This window comes from Poecilia formosa, unplaced genomic scaffold, assembly GCF_000485575.1.
Source record: "Poecilia formosa unplaced genomic scaffold, Poecilia_formosa-5.1.2 Scaffold234, whole genome shotgun sequence".
Lineage (NCBI taxonomy): Eukaryota > Metazoa > Chordata > Actinopteri > Cyprinodontiformes > Poeciliidae > Poecilia > Poecilia formosa.
Genome location: NW_006800173.1, coordinates 37,252 through 50,633, shown reverse-complemented (window position 1 = coordinate 50,633; position 13,382 = coordinate 37,252).

The following is a 13,382-nucleotide window of genomic DNA, read 5'->3' as shown; positions in this document are numbered from 1 at the left end:
CACTGAAATCTTCCTTCTGTATGAGCAATGTGATGTGTTAACTGGGTCATCTTCGATTAAATCTGAAGAAAGGCTTGGTAATGTCACTAACAAGGATTGACCTGCAGAGTGTTAGTTTTAGGTAGTTTAAATATTCATGATGTATCAGAGTCTGATTTCAGGGACACCTAACAGGATGAGTCAGAACTATCCAGAGGGCATGATATCCCTTCTGACCTGGGGATGCTTTATTATCCCCAAGAAAGGCCTGCTGAATACACTGGGAGCACGAATATCTATGTTTTCTGCTTGGATATGTTATCTCCACAAACTGACTTCACAAATAAGACTTAACTGATTTAACAAACTTAACAGAATGGTCCCTCTCCTTCAGTTAGATATTTTGGAGGATTTATGGAACAATGATACAGCACTGTGCTGATACAACATTGTGGATAGCTCAGAGGGATTACTTTACAAAGAGGCATGATACCTTCTGAAATGTTTACTTCAGTCTATTACTGAAAAACCTTAATATTTTAGCAGTACTACTTGATGCCCAGTAGGGTGCAGTGTTGGCTCAATGTCTGGAAAAATGGTTGCCAAAAGAAATAACATTTCTTCAGTTGTTATTCTAGGCGTCTATCATCACTCAGGTTAAATGTGTGTATGTGTCCAACTACTGGTAAATATTTTATGGTTAAGCAGGTTAGATAACTGTGTCTAGATAATCTATCTATGCTGAGGCAGGCGTTTTTCTTTCTTTGACAAAAAAAATGTTTAAACATACCCCTTCAAAACTAACACATTTATTAAGAGGTTTTAGACGGTTAAATTAAAAATAATTGGAAGTGTTTGACCCACTTTTCCAAAGTCAATAAAGTGTGTTGTCCTAGAGCTGCAGAACAAGATGTGATGTAAGCAGGACTGACCAGCAATAAACTAAGAGCAGGATTCTTCTTTGACCTAAAGTCTTTTTTTCCTCTGAAAAGCCAGATGATGCTTGTATATTTCAACATTTATTACCGCTGATGCTGACCGATAAAGTCACAGCGTAGAAAATTTCATCTGGATGCGATAAACTCTCACAACCTACTTTAGTGTTTTGCAGAGTTGAATGCTGTCAAGTGATTTGTTAATGTAATGGCTCTTTTGGAAAGGTCAAGGTTCCAGTCTGGCAAACATAATCATTCATTTCAGAGGTCTGTGGTCAGCAAAAATGAAGCTGGTGCTGAAGGATCAACGCAGGTTATGAGGAGAACAAAACAAAAATGTAGTCAAAGTCAAAAATATTGCTTATAATAAGCTATTGTTTTCTTATTGAAACCTATCAAATCTTTAAACAGTAACAATAATAAATCAGTATATTGGGTCGTTATTATTATTATTATATTGTATTATAAATTCTATCTTAACATTATAACTATGCACTACCTTATCTTAGTCCACCTTGTAAAACCTCCAAAATACAATTACATTTGTTGCTGTAATTTGATAAAATGTTACAAAAGCTCAAGGAGTAGGATTACTTATAGAAGACAATATTGTTTCATAAACATAAGAAGCAGATTAGTTGTTTTTTTTACGTGCTGATCTAAAATATGATTATTGAAGTAAGTTTAGCTTCTCAGTTGCTGACTCAATCAATAATATCCAATCTGATAAGAGAGCAGTCACCCTGTATTGATTACATATTGATGAGTCTGTGAGTCTTCTACTGTTAGGACGTCATGTTACCAAAGGTAGCTGTGGTATAACATCCTTCCTAATTCAATTAACTTATTCTGCTACATGTTACGTCAGGCGCTGAGAGGTTATTTCTATGCGCTGACACGGACACTTGGCTGTTTTGTTGCATAAATACAAGACTTGATTACATTACAATGATGCATTGAAATATTAAAGTAATGAAATAGTAAAACTGTGTTCAATAGTGTTGGGAATTATCATGTAAAAGTTATTTATAGGTTGCTCTTACAGTTCATTTAACTTATCTTGAGACTTACAAATGATCTGGAGACACAGAGGTAAAAATCTGAAAATATATTTTAGTTTTTCCTTCATATTAAATTAACTGACTTTATGAATCATTTTGCCAGGGTGGATTTTTCAGCTTCTTATGAAAGCAAACTGAGATTTTATTAAAAATGAGAGCTAAAACACACTTCTGTAGTTTAATTCTAATGGCCCGTTGACCCAGTTTTATGATCGATCGGCTGACTGGTAGTTTATAAAAGCATGGCTTATGTCTGTGGTGACAAAAAGCCAAATAGCTGGTGTCCTCCATGATTTATCCCTCGCTTCTGTCTTCCGTCTGCCCAAGATGAAAAGTTAATTAAAGCTGCATTGTCTCCTCATCTCATCCCAGATAGCAAAAACAAATCATCTCCGTCGATTTTCAGCTTTTATTATTTCTGCATGACAACCGCAGAGCTGGCATTAAGAAAGGGCACCATGACGGCTCCAATTTTCTAATTTCTCAGGATGATCTAATACATCATTTTAGGGCGTCTCAGAAAACATGTCTCAGCAAATTGCAATGTGTCACTGAGAGGCAGCAATTCCCTAATCAAACTAATTGGCTTGCATATCAGACAAAAAAAGCAATGCTTACCCGCTTTATATATTATTGCGACAGGTTGTTTAACATTCTAAATCCTTATTAACAATCTTTGTCTGTATTTATAGCCTGACTGAATTTCTAAATTTGATCATCCCTGAAAACCAACAACACACCTCAATGTCAAACCCATTTGTTCTCAGTGATCAGGCTGTGTTCAACCCTGGATCCAAGACCATTTCTCAACTACTTTTACTGCTGAGTCACCAAATACAGCAAGGCTGTTTGTCAGACAAGGCAGTGCCATCCCCATGGAGGAGCAATATGTACAGTTTATTCCTGTGGGAGACAGCAAGCATGGGAACAGAGGCAGAGACAAATGTTCATATCCAGGACAGAGGCTTTATGGTAGCTGTGGAAGACAATATGTCTCGTATGGACAGCACAGCTGAGAAAAATGAATTTCACTTACAGAGGATGTTGTTCTGTCAAATTCATTGAATCTAAAGCTGGGCTTTGTCAGAATCCTAAAATATAATCAGACAAGTCCAGCCTAGAAAATATTTCATTTTTATGATACACCTATGTTATTTTTAGCTAACATGACAGGTCATACTTGTTTTAGCATAGTTTTTCCCAATACGATTTGAACAAAAATGGGAAGAATTTCTTAACTTTATTATGTTAAGAAAGTTTTGTAACATATTTAATAGTAACATATTTTCATTTTCTTCTTAAAGCTTACTCATATCGTCTGTGAGGCATTTAACTGAGCCTCTGCTACTTGTTGCTGGCTGAACTGCAGAGACTCCTGCCACACCAGAAACTCCTCATGCTGAATCAATTCAGGTGTAAAACTGGTACACATGCACAAATTCATGCAAAAACTATTGGGTGCATAGATTTCAGGATATCTTTGTAACCTTTATCAGGAGAATACATGGTGCTTATGGAGAATACATGGTGCTTATGGAGAATACATGGTGCCTGTGGAGAGTGAAAATATCCATTTAGATTCACAGTTCCATAAAAAATTACATGTCTTTTTAGTACCTTTCACTCAAAATGTTTGAACAAAGTCCCAAAATTTTGGAAAATTATTTTTTTTTTTTTAAATTATTAATATGTTTTTTAATAACAGTGTCATTACAATGACACAACATGAAAAACGTAAGTGTATGAGTTTACAGACCAAGAGATCTGTTTGGAACACACGGGTTGAATCTTTGTTGATCTATTTGTGCATAACTCTAAATATTTTACTGAAAGAAATATTTCTTTTCTATTTTCTTTTTTCATATTTAAAGTCATACAGATTTTTACAAGTTTAAAATGTAGTGGATTTGTGCAGAGTGTGGCAGAGCCTAAATGGATAAGGGTTATCTGTGGAGCATCTCTGCTCTGTGGGATCTGTTGTTCCTCTCTTGCACTAACCAAGTAAACTGCTGCCTAATTATATTCAAGCCAAAATCTATTTACTTTCTGTGGCACTGCTGTTCTGGCAATATGAGAAGTGGGTAGATGGAGGAGGTCTCGTAAATGCATTCACCACCGCCAATCTATCCATCCTAATGCAAATACTGACATGGGTCCAGCAAGGCACCATGACAGACTGACATGAGTGAGAATGAGAACAAGCTTAAAACAATTAACTAAAAGGACAAATATCATCTAAATCATACCAGTGCCTGGCTTTGGGCATTAGTCAAAGAAATCTGAAATGGGAAGCGCATACTGGCAGTTATTTATGCTTACCTGGTTCTAGCAGGAGTAAAAATTGATTTGTCAAAATTAGCAATGCATATCATGCTTTTACTAATTCTTACATGAAAAACCGAAGAAAACTCACAGATTGATCTGTAAGAACACACTTTATTCTTTTGTATTTTTGAAATAAAAATAAGGGTTTCATTTGGATTATTTCAAATACATTGATTTTATATCAAATTTAAATTAAAAATGTCAGACAATTCAATGTTAATGTCCATGTTACTCATGCAAGACTGAGCAAGACTAAAAGAAAAGCTGAAGTTTTCAAACTATTTTTTTTTTAGATTGTTTAGCATTTTTGCTTAATATGTAGCAATGTCAGTACCTGTACCATAAACAACAACAACAACAACAACAAAAAAAAACCTTCTTTGGGTGTAAGCTCCCATTTGTAGGTATGTTTATAGCTTGATTCTCTTCTGTGGTTGAAATATCCCTGCTTCACACAACTTCTGAGAGGTTGCCTCCTAAGTTACTGGAAAACACAATCCAAAAGCAAACTTAAATGACAGGTTTTATTGCATTTTTGCCATCACTTTATTTAATCTTGATTGTATCGCTTCCCTGCGACAGACTGGCAACCTGTCCAGGGTGAACCCCGCCTCTCGCCCGGAACGTTAGCTGGAGATAGGCACCAGCACCCCTCCCGACCCCACCAAGGGATAAGGGTGTAAAGACAATGGATGGATGGATGGATGGATGGATGGATGGATGGATGGCTTCCTAACTGTCCAACCACTTATCTTTCTTACTGTTATGTGTAACAGAGTTCAAACAAGCGCCACTGAAACAAGTTCTATCATCAAAAGATTGCATCATTTGAATGAAGCCAAATATAGTATCTAAGCACCCTGAATTTGACCGTTAACCAACAAGAAATCTCTTTTTCCAGGACAGCTTGAATGGTATTTTCTAGATTTTAGTAAAAATCTAACTCAGTCAGTGAGAAACAAGTGTTTTCGTGATCTCCTGTCCTACTGTCCTGCCAGGTTATATAAAAGCTCTCAATTCATTAAAAATAATTGCCTCAATGAGTCACTCCCCTCCATGTTATATGAATGTCTTTTTTTTCTATATAATTCCTGTGAGGTTCTGAGTTGTTTTTCCTCTCTACACCCTTCAGTTTAAGGGTAGCGAGTTTTCCCTTTGTCGTTTTAATAATTCAGTCCCTGTGTGTTTCAAAATTGAAACCACTCAACCATTCAATACACTGTTAGAGCAGACACTGTCTACCCCAGAGTGACCTCTGAGCCAAGTAAGCCAGCTGTTTGTCCAGTGACCCACTCTGACCTATATGAGCCAAGAAATGGGAAATGGGGGATTGCATGAGCTCAAATCCTAGTTGGAGCTATAAAATTTAAACAGCCAATGACAGCCCTGGTGCTGAAAACGGACTCTTTGTTTCATCTCTCGGTTATGTTTCCCTTGAGTTAAAGTTATATGCTAGCTCTTTGCATATTAGGGCATAAAACCTCTTTCTGTAGGTTGATGAGAAACCAAGAAACTTTTCATAAATGTAAGCCTCCATTTAAGTTAAATAATATATTGGATATGTATTTCCTAATCAGACCATTTTCCAGTTGATAATTAGTTTGTAGAGAAAAAATGATTGTTTTTCTTTGCTAATGCTGATTGTAATCTTAACAAATAGACAGAAATCTACAGATTTTTGATAGCTAATTGGTAGCAGAGGAACACAATTAAAATTTTCAATTGCATTAATTGCAAAATTTGTAATTGATGAACTACATCCTAATCGGAAATTACATATTGACAAAATAAGCAATATGTTTTTGCTGTTAAATTTTGGAATACATGGATATTTTTTCCACAAGATAATTTGATAGGGACAGACACACATTGACATAGACAAGCTGAATAAAACAGCAGTCCCATGTTTGCATCATGGTGCAATAGCAACAGCTAATTCGCAGCACTTGTCCCCAGATGGGCTTTTAAAAAGTAACTCTAAAAATTGAAGTGATAATCATTTAAAATAGCACAAGATAATGTATACAAACAGAACAATTTAGCTCAACATTTTGAGTGGAATTTAGCTCAACAACAAAGATATTTGTTGTCTTTAATCTGTTAGTTAGGTTATTCAGCACACAACAATTGTCTATTCCCACCAGTAGTCTATTCCAGCTCTTACAACAGATCAGTTTTTAAAGCAATAGTTAAAACCCAGTGGGCCAAGAGAAGCCTTAAAATCTTTGTAATTAATTAATTTAATTAATGTGTTCAAGTCCCGACCCTACTAATTAGAGTTTATAAACATTTAGCTTAATATTACTGGATTTAAACTTACTAACCTACCTCAGCATTCACACACAGAAAGAAGACACCCTAAAACTCGAAGCCAGCTTTAAATTTTTTAACACCTGTGACTTACAGGTCCATTACTGTGATTGTGTCAAAATGCCTTGACGTAACTTGAAGAGACAACTTGTCTCGCTGTGCTTCTTTCTTGTCCTGGGAAGATGGTGGACTGGGGGATGAGAAGGGATGCTGTGAAATGAGAAAAGGTAAAGACATATGGTGACTCTGCTGAGAAGCTGTGTGTGGCAGATAACTGTTTCCACCCAGATTCTCATCACAGTGGAAACTTCATGAAGGAGAGGGTCTCAAGGGGAGAAGCACACCATCTGGAACCCTGCAGGCTGTGACACATCCAATTTTCCTCTACCTGTGGACCAGTCAGTAACCTCTATATGTAGTTCTCTGCTGGACAAAGACACCAGTCAGGGTTTAGATGTGGTCAGCACATGGCTTCACCAATTTGTCTAAAAATATTTCAAAGTAGATCAGTCAGGAATTTTAGGATAAAAAACATTTTTTTGTGACAAATTACCAAATAACTCCTGGTGAAATATATTTCCAAGTTTATTTGCACGTCCATCTTCATGTTGCTGCCTCTTTTCTGTTTTGGAAATAGACTGCATCATGGTGGAGGCCATTTTGGAAATGAACAGTGACATGATTAATTTTAATATTCTGATTAGAGCATTCATCTAATCAAGCCACGGACAATGCTCTCATCTTCGTCTGCAGTCCGACGGCAAGGAGGGGCACTTGGACATAACCTGATCATTCAGCTGGGAATGAAAAAGTCATAAGTCACATTTTATAGCAGAGAGATTCTACTGTCATTTCTTTCTCCTGTCAAATATCAAATAAATGCTGAATTTTGGACAATCAAAATGGCACAAATATACAAATGTAACATAATAACGATATAAATATATTTTAAAGTAAATGTATGTAACAAAAAAACTACTGAATATTTTTGCTAGACAATAGCCTCCAGAACCTTTAAAATCTGCCAACAACAAATAATAACGTATTAAAAAAAACAAATAATAACGTATTAATGTGTAATGTTAGCAAGGATCAGAGCTAATTTATTTATTTACATGTAGGCATGGTGGGAATAGGCTGTGCGATGAATCAACAAAACTACATTTCCTTGCTGCCTGTAAAACATTCTTACTTTTAAAAGACTACAGAATTATTTCTATATGAATGACCCTAAAAATGTGACATTTATGCTTCCTGCACCAATGATTTGGTATACAAGCCAAGTTGGTAATAAAGGTCAAAACTGTCTACAAACATCCAGCTTTCTGCAAAGCACCACTCCAGCAAAAACATTTTGGTTTAATTTGAAATATTAAGCTGCACTTCTTACTTCTTTATTGTTTTCTACCTTCTACTTGGACATTAATTTATTTTTAAAACAAGTTTTGAGCATAATTCTTTGTTTGTAAATGGACTTTGAAGGTCATATACTGTAATTGGTGGAATCATTGTACAGAATAATAAATGAATACATGGAAAGAGCACATAATCCTTGTTTTAGCCTCACTGCACTGCTTGCCTGTTCAGTTTGCCAGTAAGTTTATATTTGTCTTAGTAGTCTTCTTGCAACTGGAAGGTTGCAAGAAGACTACTCACCCACATATCGATGTGCCACTGGTCAAGGCACTCCACTAAATTACCCACGGTCTATGTATCGGTGTTAAATGTGTGCATGTTTGTAATTTTCAAATGATCTTGCCCCGTTCTACCTTTCTGAGCTTTTGCAGTTACATCGCTCCTCAGGTCAACAGATCACTTTTTCCTGAATGTACCAAAGACACTTCAGAAAGAGACAGAACTTTTTCCACGGCAGCTTCAAAGCTCTGGAATTTACTGCCAGTGCATATTAAACATGACTTTCCTGAAAGCATATTTAAATCTGCTCTGAAAACTATTTTTTTTATTTCATTTTATTTTTTTACTTTTGACCCAGCATGATAGAGAGCTAATTTGATATGTTGAAGTTGCTTTATAATATCTTTTCTGTGCTTTCTTGTAGTGCTGGTCAGTTCTACTTTCCTTGTCAAAAAAAATTAAAAATGTAAATGTTAAAGGCACATTTAAAGAATCACTTTATTAGGTTATGTGACCTGTATAGTCACATAACTGTGGTGCTGGTCAAGTTCCCTGATCCTAAAGCAGGTCCTGAGGACTGGGCCACTTCTTTTTGTTCACTCCTTCCTTTTAGATTAAAGTCATGCTTTTGGAATTAGAAAATAATTTCCTCTCAGTTTTGGAGAATCCAAAAACTTATACACCATTGTAAAGTCATTGTATCTCCTTGGATAGGAAGTATTCGATTCTGAGGAGCTATGTGACTGATATACCTGTGAACAGCATAATTCCAGTATCTTAACCTGGCTACATTGACATGACGGTATTCTTCATTTTTCTTGTGTGTGTGTCTGTGTTTTCTTGCAGCCATACCAGGATATATTAAAACCTAATTTTCCATGTAACTGATCACTGTGATGTTAATGTATTTGTCCGTATTTTCTGGTGCATGATTAATGATGAGGCCATATCTGTCAGTATGTATTTGTGTACAGTGTAGCCATGACACAAGTTATCATTTTGTCCAGATGCCTGTGGCTTTAGGTTCCTGTGACATGCGTAAGGACTGATATTTAGGTGTTCTTGGCCATAGAACATTTATTTCAGAACCAGGTTTAGAGAAGGAAGTCTTCTCTGTTTTTGCTACCTTGTGATTGTTGTCCAAGCTACTATGGTAATGCCCCTAATTAGCTTCTAACAATATGTCTTATCTTGTCTTAACCCTTTATGAAGTCTACGAGGACACTGGAGGCATAAGCAACCAAAAAAGGAGTCAACATCAGCAAACCATAAAATTATAAAGATAGGCAAGGCCCAGATATTACAGAGAAAGACAATCAAAAGAATCTTAAAAATATGAAACATCAATAAATGTGGAAAATACTTGTAAAACAGTGTTTTTCAGTCATAAGTTTTTGAATCACAGGTACAAGCAAAGGAAGGTATTACTTTATATGGACGATGTTGTAGCACATCTAGCTATGATTTCAGAAATCCAAATATTACAATTAAATACTTGAGAAAAACCCCAATAATTTCTTGTAAAAGACAAAAAAAATGACGACTGTTGGTAATGAATCCAACTATTTTCCAAAAACACTCATATTCAAATGAAAACATAAATGCACCAAAAGGAGGTTTTTGCATCAAAAATATTTAGGCAATGAAATTAAGGAAAGTTGTGTAACACTGTGCATTCTATAGTTTATCTGACTGCCTGGATGAAAACTTTTCGATAGGCTATTTCATTGTTTTCTTGTGACTCAGTGTTCATATTCATGGCCGTGCATCACTGATGATGTAAAAAGTCTGTAAACCTCTTCACTTCTGAGAAAAATGATATTATTCCAATTCACAGTACCAAATATAAGACAGGAAAAAGGCAGAATGCCCATGTGTTGGTGCAAATAAGAGCTGCTCCATCAATTTCAAACACAGTATCTATTTCCACCTGTAAGTATTTGCTTTCAGCTGAATGATGGATGGTTGAATTTCCATCTGGGAAATGTACTTCTACATCCAATCTATTTCACTTATTTTGGAGTAAGTTCTGGCCATGCAAGCAGGCGTTAGTTGATTATCTTTGCCCTGCATCATTAGCAGCATGTCCACACGGATCCTCTGCAATCAGTCACTTCACCATCTTAGCCCAAATCTCCCCACAATGGGATATCTGGGATCTAGGACGAGGTTTTTATCCTCCCCAAGGTCCCACAGATAACAGAGACATGATACTCCCATTGTATGTCCCTGGAGATTTGGTTTGATGGTAACAGACAGACAATTGAATCACAGAGAGGTAATTTCTGTCAAATGTACAGATGTCATTGGCCCAATACTGCTACAGAGTAACAGCTAAAAAGATACAGTAAGACCATGATAACTCCATTCACAGACAGGTCGATAACATCTTTCCTATAGCTGTTGTATAATCAGATTTCCAGGAAATTTTCCATTACTGAGTGGGATGTTTTTTGTATTATTATTATTGTCCTATTTTGCTCACCATGCTAAAAATCTGACAGTGTGATCAGTTAAAGTTAAACAATGATTTTTTTGTTGTTGTTTGTTTTTTGTTTTTTGTTTTTTCTAGAACCTGGACTTATTTAAAACTTCACATTTTTACTATTATTATTTAAAAACAATTCATATGCCTGGTGATATGTTAAACAACAAAGATACCAGGACTTTAAAAGTAATCATACCCCATGAACTTTGTTATAGTTTTCCTTGCTATGATCAAAAACTTTATTTTTATCACAAAGATTTCATGTGAAAGACCACTTTTTGAGTATTTTACAACTGTGAAGTTAAGTAAAAGTTTGCAAGGTCCATCAGACATCAGAACTGCACTGTCAGTCCTACTCTGTCATAATTATCTCCAGCCAGGACCAATGTCTCCAGTTCTTCCTGTTTAACACAAATGAGTTCACGGGATTTAATTTTTCATTAGCATTTTTCATGCTGTAATATGAGCAGCAGGCAGGAAATGTTATTACCAGAATGAGTGAGTGGGTCAAGTCCCTGTTGTGAGCAGTGTAATAGTGAACTGCAAAAAGAGGAATCTTGCATGACTTTTGTTTTGGTGAGAAATCCTACCTATGATAGTAATATCTTATTGCTATGTGTTTTCTGTGTATTCCATTATCTGAACGTAGATTTGTTTCATTCTTCATTTTCTCATTTTCCTTTTTAAAGTTTCAAGAATTTTGAGTTTAGCTCCCATTTCTAAAAGCATCTTTCTTTAATTGTCAGTCAGTGTGACCACTACAGCAGAAGGAAAAGACCTCTAGATTGAAATGATTTGCCTGGTGTTGCCTTGACTGGACTCCTGTAGCTCTTATACCCCTTTCTGACCATGTTAGGATCTAATCTAGAGCAGAAAGAATTGATTCCAGGCAGCTGCAAATCTTGGGAGACATGCCGGCATGCCCATTAAAATGACCTCCCAGCAACAAATGAGATCAATTTTACAGTTTTCTTTCCAGAGCAGGACTGTTTTGTCTGAAATTTACTCAGACAGCCATGCAGTTATTGCATTATATATATATGCAGAGTTTTTTCATGTATCCTGCATGTAGAGATTACACAGTGTTCAATCATATTTAAATTTCTCTGTCCCCATTTTTATGTCACTGGCTCAGGTACAGCATTTTAAAGGATGTAATTTATTTCATTTCAACACCCAGCAAAGTATGACAGATCTTTATTACAGTTCCCCGTCTGTCAGCCTCTCAGTTAATAATCCTTGACATGCAATTTGGTATGCAGGGCTTTTAACTTTCAGTCCTTTGATAGCAAAGAAGAAGGAAAAAAAAGTTGAGAACATCCTTGAAAAGTGGACATCAGGAGAAGGCCACCTCTAAATCAAACCTCTGGGGAGATGGCCCAGACCAATCAATTCATTCTGGCATTGAGGGTGTGCACCATGAGACAGGTGTGGTTTAAAACCTCAGCATGTGCCGTAACAAATGACACCACAGAGTACATTCAGTAGGGCCACATTAAGTCTTGTTCCATCTGCAGGTGTCACATAAAAAACATCTATCTTCTTCGGTCTTGCTGTATGGCACTGGGGGGGACTCCGAAGTCAGTAGTGGTCTCACCTTCCTGTCTGCCACCACAGAGCAGAATATATTAATGAATGGCTAATCTGTCCTCTCAGGAGACTATTCATTACCGACTGCTCAGTCCAACGGAACAGACATTGGCTGCTGAGATAAGCTTTTTCTCTGGCCTTCTAATGCATTGCTTTACTCTTCCCCTCTAATCTTCATTATCTTTAGCTTGTTTAATTAGGGAAACAAATGTAACCACCACAAGAATCTGTTAAATGTAATCACCTCCCTCATTAAGTAGCAAATATACTGCATGAGCTTCTATTTTGTATTTGAATAATATGGTGGTGATGGTGGTAGGAGTTCACCCATCTATTGTTGGGTTGCTGGTTCAATCCCCTCTCCACTTTCTGTTGTGGTGTCTTTAGGCAAGATACTTCACCCACCCTGCCTGCTGATGGTGGTCAGATGGCCTGGTGGCGCCGGTGCACAGCAGCCTCGCTTGTGTCAGACTGCCCCAGGGCAGCTGTGGCTACTATCCAGTAGCTTACCACCATCAGTTTGTGAATGGGTGAATGACTGTAGTGTGAAGCACTTTGGGGTCCTCTAGGCTTCATAAAGCACTATACAAGTGCAAGCGATTTTACAATGTTTTCAAATGTTTTTACAAACAAATATCTGAAAAGTGTGGTGTGCAGTCAGTACTTGGTAGAAAAAAAAACTATCACTGTAATTGAAATGCAGTCTGTTAGGATGTGTCTCTATCAGGTTTTGACATCAAAGGAACCATGTCTTTTTTCTTGCCACTCTTGCCAGATTGTGAAGTGCATGAATAGTACTTGTTCTGTCAACAGTTACTTCCACCTGTGCTGTGGAGTTCTGCATCTCCTCCATAGTCAATGAGCACCTCTTGGCTGCTTTTCTGTTTATTGATTCTCTCTGCCCACTCTGTCAGTTCCTATAACGTGTTCGTTGTTGGATGATGCTGTGTGTGCACTAATGTTCTCCAACAAACCTATGATTCCTTCACAGAACAGCTAGATTCATAGTGGGATGAAAAATGTATTTATTATGCTTTGAGACTTTTATTTGGAAAAGAA